Genomic DNA, 9,662 nt, shown 5'->3' on the forward strand with positions numbered 1-9,662 from the left:
TGGGAGTAGAACGTAGGAGTCCCGACTACTAGGCTCAGATCCACAAAGAGATTTAGGCACTGTAGCGGGGTAGTCACCCGCTCCTGCCTGGGAAGGGTTAAAGCCAGTGCTGCAGAGGGCTGGGGCTGTGGAAGGAAAGACCTGGGCTGATTGAGGGAAGTATCCGCAGCTGGGTCACACCCCAATCAGGCTTCAGCTGGCCTGTATAAAGAAGCTGGGAGGCAGGAGCTTAGCAGTCTCTCTTTACACCCAGAGAGAAAAGGGCCTGGCTGCAGGGAGCTGAGACAGAGTACCTAAGTGGAGCAGGGCTAGGGAAAGGCAGATGAGCTGGGGAGCTCCAGCCTGGAAAGCCCCAGGCTGTGGCCTAGCATTGGGCCAAAGGTACTGGGGGTTGCAGAGGGCAGCCCAGAGGTAGGCCAAGGCAGCAGGTCCAAACCCAACCTTGCCTGTGATGAGTAACTGATACTGCAGTCTACCCCAGGGAGTGGGGCTAGATGGTGACTGACAGTGGCCTTATTCTGAGGTGTGGTAGGGATAGTGAGTGGGGGTTCCCCTGGGAGGGGAGACCCAGCGTGTGTGGGTACTGCCAGGGGGCAGCACCCAGAGCAAGGGGCACCGGGGTCCTGGGAGAGACCCAGGGGCCAGAAGGGGCAAGGCGGATCACCGGCCTGCAGAGGGTGCTCCGGAGGCTGGATTGAGCTAATTCCCGAAGCAACCAGCAGGAGGTGCCGCAGGGGTGAGTCTGACCCTTTACAGGCACCTAAACCCCAGAGTTAGGCACCACTACGATCCACAAAACAGCCAGGGGGCCAGAGAGAGAGTAAGAATGACACTCTAGGATGGTGGCTTAGAGCACCCACCTGGGAGCAGAGGCACACCTGGATTCCTGTCTCCTTGTTCCAAATATAATTATTTATACTAAATTATTTATTTAGCAGGTGCATAGTCGTCTAGCCAAGCGATGGCATCTTCAGTGGCGTGATGCAGTTCTTCTAGGCCACCGCTGAACCTAGGCAGCAGGCATTCCTCGACAATGTGTGTCATCGTCTGTGTTGGCTGCACAGAGACCTTGCCCGGTCCGGAACCTGTTCAACAGGGACCACTGGCGACGGGGCAGGTCAAAACCAGGTGGGCAAATCGTGGGGTCGGCAACGAGGGACTGGTTGGGGATTATAACCGATATCCATTCCTCTCACCAGAGGGTTTCCACCCTAACATCCTGGCATGGCGGATGAGATCATAATGGGTGACATGACGGCAAAATGCAGCTGGTGGTTTAAAATGAAACCGTTTCAATAGAAGAGCTTGAGGGAGACCCACATCTGACTGCCTCATAGCCCAGTTGTTAGGGCACTGTCTTGAGAGATAGGAAACCCCTACTCAAATCTTTTCTCCTGCGTTTCTTGCAAGAACGGAGCTAAGGCCATCTGACTCTCTGAGACGGGTCCCCAGTTGTGGATCACAAGCAGAGACAGGTGCCGGCCTGTAATCTGGACTTTGGCACCTAAATCCCTGAGCGGGATGAGGTTTAGGACACAAACCTTTTGTTAGCATCTTCCATTGGCTAGCTCAGGCAGCTCCCTGCCTAGCATGCTGGCTTTTGTGGATCCCATTTGTAGGTTCCTATCTTTCCCCATGCATTGTGTAGGGAATCGAAGTGCCTAACTCTGGGTTTGTGGATCCCATTGTTGCTCCAGCTGTGCCGATGCAGTGTTTTAAGTGTAGACCTGCCCTCAGTGACACAACACTGAAGTCCTCTGTGGACCCTAGAGCCTGATTCTCCATTGCCAGGCACCTTGTATATCTACTTACCCCTGTGCAGAGGCAGTGTAAAACGCTTAAGTGGTAGCATTTTACTGCAGCCACTTTGCACTTGCATTGCACAGCTGTAAATGACTGCACAAAGAGAATCAGATCCCTATCCCACTGCCCTAACCACAAGGCACTCAGTACCTACTTGGTAATTCCCATTTGTTATCACTGAGTGGAAGACTGATTCCTTTTATATTTCTGCTTGGCATTTAACATGTGGTCTGAATTTACAAGAATTATTCCTTGGAAAGAATCACTGAGCAATTAACTGTAAACTAATCAGCCTCTCCTCCATCGACAGAATAAGAGAATTTGTATTTCTCCTTCTAATTGTGCCCTTAGTCCCTTAGGGTATGTCTACACTACGCGCCGGATCGGTGGGCAGCGATCGATCCAGTGGTGGTCGATTTATCGCGTCTAGTCTAGATGCAATAAATCGATCCCCAAGCACTCTCCCGTCGACTCCTGTACTCCACTGCCGTGAGGCACAGGCAGAGTTGACGGGGGGGAGCGGCAGCAGTCAACTCACTGCAGTGAAGACACCACAGTGAGTAGGTCTAAGTACGTCGACTTCAGCTACATTATTCACGTAGCTGAAGTTGCGTAACTTAGATCAATCCCCTCCTCTCCCCCCCCAACCCCCAGTGTAGACCAGGCCTTATATAGCCAGCTGTTTGTAGTTAGGGTTGGGTCCAGAGAGTGATAAATAGCACAATACATCATTCTTTCTTTATGAAATATATCATGCTTTTCCACTGTAACAAATAGCCCATTTCTTTTCACTCCACTATAGCACAGGTAATATGCAATTTCAAATTTAAACTGCTTTGTAATCCATGTAACAGTGGAAGTTGTTAGGAATAAATTGTGTTCTCCTGGACTTTCATTCATTGCCATAGAAGGAAAACGTAGCACATTTAACCATATACTTTGGTATACGAGTTGGCATTCCCAATATTATTTGTTCTTCGTGCTGATTAGCAGTACTTCATTCAAAGCTTCATGGGAATATGAGGGAGACGAGGTAGGTGAGATAATATCTTATCTGACCAACTTCTTTTGGTGAAAGAGACAAGCTTTTGAGCTACACAGAACTCTTCTTTCTCTTTTGCTGACAGACGCTGGTCCCATAAAAGATAGTATCTCAATAACCTTGTCGCTCTCATATCCTGGGACCAACAGGGCTGCAACAACACTGTAAACAATAAAGGAATATAAGAAATCTATTAGCTTCCAGTCCTCTGTAAGATTGTCCCTGACAAGAACACTTTATAGTGTTTTAGCATTTTCTAGTGTTCTGTTCTGGTGGTTTTTAAAGCACTTTCTGTTCCATACAACTTTCCAAAACAGACACGGAAAAGCCTTATTTTCAAACCCTGGCATCATACAAATCAACTCAGACTTAAGCACATACATGTCAGTTTTAGATGCTGATTTAAATGCCCAAATGTGGGATCTGAACATTCTCTGCTGGGGGAGGGCTTTGCAAAATAGACCCAGTGTATTTTACTGCTAACTGCTTGAATTGCAAATGAACTTTAAACAGCAAAATACTTCAGGGCCCAAACTGGTTTTATTTGGGTCTTATAGAATGACAAGTACATTAACAAAATAGTGATCCAGATCCAATTACTAATACTGTACCCTCAAAGTTTAGGTGTGTTTGGATTCAGGATTTTGCTTTAATCTATTATAGAGATAGGGAAAAATGTAACATTTGGAAGTGGAGTTGGCATTTTTACAGCTGAGTACTCGTGAGTATAAGTAGCTCCGTGCGGCCAACCCACAATATTTAAAAAAAAGGTTTGAGCTGAATCCAGTTCTAGAAATGGGTGAAGGTTGAAGGAGAAATCTTTCTTTTCCCTTCTGAACTTTGTTTGCTCCTTCATAATGTAAACTACTTTGTTTATTAGAGTGTTTTACAACAGATATATTTAAAAATCCAATATGCAGAGCTATAGCTAAGATATGCACCCAGTCCAAAGAAAAGATTCTAAGCACCACTCTTCCAGTAATTTACCTCTCCTTCTGGCATCCACGAAACATAAGCTAGGAATGAATAGCATCCTGTGATGAATGTGGGAATTTTAGTAATATTTTTATGATTCATGTATGCCTCAGTTTCCCTAGGTGTTTTGTATTGCTATGAATGAGTGTAAAGGGAAAGGCCGAGGTGTTTCACTCATGTAGCCACCTGATTGGACACCAGCATTGAACAGAGCCTATGCATGTGAATGGAGGAGCCAGAAGAGACAATGGCAACCCAGATGACTGACAGTTATCACCTGGGGAGGCAGCTGAACATGTGACCATAGCATGGGGAAGAGGTGTCAGGTGTCTGTGATAAAAGCTGGGCTCACAGAAGCATTGCAGCGCCTTCCTGGGACTAAGAGAAAGCGCTAGAGCTAAGAGAGATTCTACAGCAGCTTGGATTGGTGGAACCCTGGCTTTGGCCACTCTGAAGTCTCTAAACCTCTGGCTTCTCTATGCTGACCAAAGGACTTCTTGATGCTGTATTTCAGTTGACTAATAAACCCTACTCTGTTTTGAAAAGTCGCTGCAGATACCTGTGAACATGCATTGATCCCTGAAGGGGATAAAGTCTCTGAGTGACACAGACTCCTATTCAGACTCCCTGGGCAGAGTTCATGGTGAAAAACAAGAGTGCTGGAGCCCGAAGGCTCAGCCTTGGAGGCCACATGACCTACCTTTGTGAAAGAGAGTGACCCCTTGGGAGACCATCTATGGTCCGGGACATAGCACAGATCCTATAAATCCATGACGCCCCATTGGTATTGCACCATGCAGAATTAAGCTATGGGCTCCAGCTGCAAACTGAGGCTCCATATCTGGACTTAGAAACTGTCTGCTAACTCTATACCTCAATGTTCAGAGGACTCCAATGCTGGAGTTAAGTTTCAGCCCACACGATATCTATATCTATATATAGTGGAGCTGGGTTTAGCTGCTGAATAACCCCCTCTCTGAACTCCCATAGAGCTTAAGGCCAGAAGGGAGCATTAGTCTGACCTCCTGGCTACCACAGGCCATCCATTTTCACCCAGACACCCATGCATTAAGTCCAGACACTTTGGTTAGATTAAAACATTTCAGTGCTTAGGTGACTGAACTGTGTGTCACAGGGAGAGAACAGGAGCGATCGAGGCACCACCGATCCCCGAGACCCCTGTAAAGTCAGGGAATTGATGAGATATACCCACATGATCCAAGCAGAGAGCCAGGTCCCATGTGCGGAGGAAGATGGAAAAAAAACCCAAAGGTCCCAGCCAATCTGACATAAGGAAAATGTTTGTGGGTGTTCAGATCTGCAGGCTTTGATTCAATTCCATTTGTACTCCCATTTTCTCAGACAAAAAAGGACCAGGATAAAAAGCTGCAGTAGTCATCTGCTCATTAGAGCTGATTAAGGCTGCACTTCAGGTCACTACCATGTTTTAATTTTCTTTGTCACACTTACAATGGTACCAATTATCTACTGAAATAAGGAGACCATTTCTGCTTTGAAAGTCTCCTTGGGAAGAAATACTCTGAGCTTAGGAAAAATACCCAACACTGTTGCATTAAAGTCACGGCTGGTGTCAAAACATTTTGCTTTTGCAAGCCTAATTAGTTATTTTTGCCTGCTGAGGTTTTTAAGCAGAGTAGTTAAATATTCAGTCAGGAGGGTTGGTTATTTGCTTTGTTTTTATTGCTTTGATTTTAATGAAATGTTAATTTGCAGTAAATTATTATACAATCATAAGAATCTGGTTCTGAGGAAGGGAATTACTGATGTGTATTTGAGTAATAATGGCCAAAGAGCCGGAAAACCTAAGAAGAGGAATACATTACTCAAATACTCACATCTTTAGGGAGAAATGACAACCTGTTTGCTTTAAGGGTGTGAAAATGCTCATCAAGCCTGCCTCAAATCCCCACAGCCACAAGTCTGCCACTGAAATGTAAATCAATGTTTCCGATAAGCAGAGTTGATAGTAAATTAGTGGAAGAAAAACAAGAAACCAGCTTAAAAACAGAACTGACCCGATGAGTTTGTAACCACACTAGGAGTCTGGAAGTTGTCGATTCATTCTGTATAATGCTATTTGGGCTTTGAGATCCTTACATGAAAGAGCTTATAGAAGTGAAAAGAGTAAAGAACAATTATTTAGTATTTGTATACTAGTGATACCTGAATATCCTAATCAGCACCTGACTTGCTGTACAGAAATGAAGTAAAAAGGCAGCTCCTAGCCCATATCGCTTGGCTTATGACAAAACACAACAGGTGGATGAAGAAGCAAACAGATGCCAGAAGAAAGAAGCAAGCTGTGCCCAAGTAGCATTGAGAGGGTTTTGTTGGCAGCACAGAGTTGAATCTGAAGGAGGATGAAGCAATGTCTTTATGGATTTGGGGGGCGGGGGGAAGAGAGTTTTTCATGTAAAAACCTCCGTAAACCTGCTTTAAGTCTGTGTTGTCTAGTGGTTAGAGCAGGCGCCTGGGAACTGTGTGTATTCCCCCTGCATAATACCATTTGTGCTTTGAGATCCTTGGCACTATAAAAGTGCAAATCCCAATGAAAACTGTCTAGTAGTTTAGAGCAAAGAGCTGGGAGCCAGGATTGCTGGATTGTGGGCTCTAGAGAAGTGCAGAAGATTACAACGATACAATAAAGAAATACATGCTAGGGCGCTCTTTAAAAAAGGAAAGCAGTTATGTGACTTCCTCTTGATCTATGCCACAGAGTGGGGAAGGGGGAAGAGAGTCAGACTGCATATTTCGCCATTGCTCTATTTGTTTATCACTGTGCAGAGGAGAAGACTCCTGCCTCCTTGGTCTAATGAGCAAATCAGAACTATAATGCACCTGGGATCAAACTCTTCTCTTCAAAAAGCTTGATGCCACAGGACCATCTCTAGCACCTTAACCCAGATGATACCAATGGGAGCCAACCTATCAGAAAAGCCTTGTCAACAGGGCCAGTTGAAAATGTTCTGGTTCTCTAGCCTATTCCTTGGAAAGGACTCCCAAGGAGTGAAACGAAATGAGAAAGCATCGCAGTGTTGATTGTTAATGAAGACCAGCAACCGCAGACTTGGCCGTTTTTTCCCCCTACCAGGCATGTCAGAGGGTGTCATTTAATCAGTGGGAATTATCATAGCGGTTGAAGGGGGGGATTGTGGATACATCTAACCCCAAATCCACATAAATAAAATATCACATGTAGTCTAAACAGTGTGAGCAAAACTCCCCTGCTACCTTGGGATGATATTCCCCCTTTCTGTCCCCTAATTGACTCGCCGTCTCATCTAAAAACAATCTACTTTTGCTTTTCTTTCTTTCTTTGCTGTTATTTACTATTTAACTGTGTAAAATCGACGGGATAGAACTCGAATGTTAGGCTATGTACAAAACAAAGCTGTATTTGCCCCTTTAACAACGATTGCACTATTGCCAATTCTTGTGATGTTTCTCCTGAGCCTTGGGATATTTGTTGTCGTTTGTTTGTTTGTTTTTTCAATTCCCAACTTCTGAAGGCCTGTGATTATGAGAGACTCTCTGGAAGAAAACTTGAAAAATGTGAACCTTAACAACTGAAAAAGCAGAGGGTAAGTTAAAAAGAACTCAATGTTTCTTGTTTACAATCTCATGATTGGGGGAGGGGGACTGACTCATGATTTTTGAATGCTTGGGGCTGGCAATACGATATTGTGTCACATCTCATGAAGTCATCCTTTGATGTTGGTATAGAGCATGGCCTAGTGGATAGTGGACAGGGACTTCAGCTCTGGGTTCTCCTCCCAGCTCTGTCACTGACCTGCTGGGTAACCTTGGACAAGTCACTTCCCCTCCCCGGGCCTCAGTTTCTCCATCTGTAAAATGTGGATAATGACACTGACCTCCCTTGAAAAGCACTTTGAGATCTATGGATAATTTCATAGCTTTCTATTTGTATTAGAGCACTATTAATTATTATAGTATAATGGATATTGCAAGTGGGTGTGCTTTGAGAAAGGCTTGGAGAATGGAAGTTGGAAGAGAAGTTGTTCGTGGGTGTGCTGCTACCTGGGTGTGGAGCAGCTGCTATTGTTATGCAAGAGTGTTGGATGTGGCTGGAGAGTTCAAAGACTCCCCCATCAAGTAGCAATGCAGGGCTCTGACTGCTGATCAGAGCAGGGTGGCCTGCTGCAGTTAGAAGTAGCTTTGGTTGTCACCTGCTAGACGGATATAAAAGAAATGGGAACTTTATATGATTAACACACATCCTCCTAGTGTTCATGTGGAGAACAAGCTAGTCTGTAGTCAGCTCTGGGGCTGTGCAGGAGTGGGAGTACTCTGGCTGCATTATAGACTAATTGGATTTTTAAGACAAAGTGATCTCTCTCCTTCATTTGGTTACCCCGGATGCCACCCACTCTTCCATTGGTATGACACTAGTTATTTATCTATTTATACTACTCCCCCCATCACCTTTTCTTCTAGATTCTAGAACATCCCCTGCTGGCCAGTCTGTGACAGGATACTGGATTTGATGGAGCATTAATTTATTCTGGCAGTGCACATTCTATGTATAATAGAAAGAGGCCAGTACTCTCAGCAGAGTTTCCAGGGTTCCAAATATTGACTTCAATGGGTTTTGGGTCAGATACCTCAGTCCAAGGGATCATCCTGTCATCAAAAAGTTGTACACCGCTAAAATGACTTACTGTTGTCATATTTCTTTTAAAGCTGCTGTCTTTCGCTGGGTTCTTTTCCCGTTTATGAGGGTCTGGGACAAGATATATTGTCAGTAAATAATGAGGAAACATACTTCTGCAGAGAGACTGGTAAATCAGTAACACCATCCATTCTTTTCACATCCCCTCTAAAACACTATTGTGTAATGTTGCTGGCAGAGAATCGCTGCCTGGAGGTGGCAGTGGGTAAAAGAGCTCTGCATTTACAGTCTGCAAAGTGCCAGGGGCTTCTTCTAAATGAAAGGTCCTATCTATCAAATGTAAGTGATGGTTATGCTCTAAATTGCTTAGGAGGGAAATTCAGGCAAAAGTTGCTGTTCAAACACAACAGGGAGATAGGGACTTATAAGAGATGACAGTACAATATACTAAATTGTAGGGCAACCGAAATCGAGGATGGCAGCACACAAAGCCCTGGCTCTATAATGATGATCCCAGCAATCACTATGACATGAGAGGATAGATAAAACTCGGACTGAATTCCAGCTCCAGGCAGGAAAAAGCATCTATATAAACAAAAGAGAATTTCTTCCCCAAAAAGTTTTCAAAGTTGAGATTATTTAACGCAATCAGGGAATTGGTGATTGTTGTTTTTGGATAGGAAAGTAAAGGTGCAGACTTATAATGAACTGCAATATCAGACCTAAAGCTAAACGAACGAGGAGTACTTGTGGCATCTTAGAGACTAACACATTTAGTTGGGCATAAGCTTTTGTGGGCTAAAACCCACTTCATCAGCTCAAAGAGCGGAGTACATGAAAAAATGGGAGTTGCCTTGCCAAGTGGGGGGGGGGGGGGTCAGTGCTAATGAGACAATTAAATTAAAGTGGAAGTGGGCTATTCTCAACAGTAGAATACCAAGGGAGGAAAAATCACTTTTGTAGTGGTAATGAGGGCAATGTAATCAGGGTGGCCCATTTCAAACAGTTGACAAGAAGGTGTGAGTAACAGTAAGGGGAAATTAGTTTCTGTAGTGACCCATCCACTCCCAGGCTTTATTTAGGCCTAATTTGATGGTGTCTAGTTTGCAAATTAATTCCAGTTCTGCAGTTTCTTGTTGGAGTCTGTTTTTGCAGTTTTGTTGTTGAAAAATTGCCACTTTTAAGTCTGTT

At 44.5% G+C, this 9,662-nt stretch overlaps 1 long non-coding RNA gene across 1 annotated transcript; it reads left to right on the top strand.

The window, feature by feature from the left end:
- Positions 1 to 250: 250 nt before the first annotated feature.
- Positions 251 to 5,359, top strand: LOC135981131 (uncharacterized). Its single transcript, XR_010598093.1, has 3 exons — positions 251 to 381; positions 936 to 1,128; positions 3,934 to 5,359. It is a non-coding gene; the product is annotated as an uncharacterized LOC135981131 (long non-coding RNA).
- Positions 5,360 to 9,662: the final 4,303 nt, after the last annotated feature.

This window comes from Chrysemys picta, chromosome 2, assembly GCF_011386835.1.
Source record: "Chrysemys picta bellii isolate R12L10 chromosome 2, ASM1138683v2, whole genome shotgun sequence".
Lineage (NCBI taxonomy): Eukaryota > Metazoa > Chordata > Testudines > Emydidae > Chrysemys > Chrysemys picta.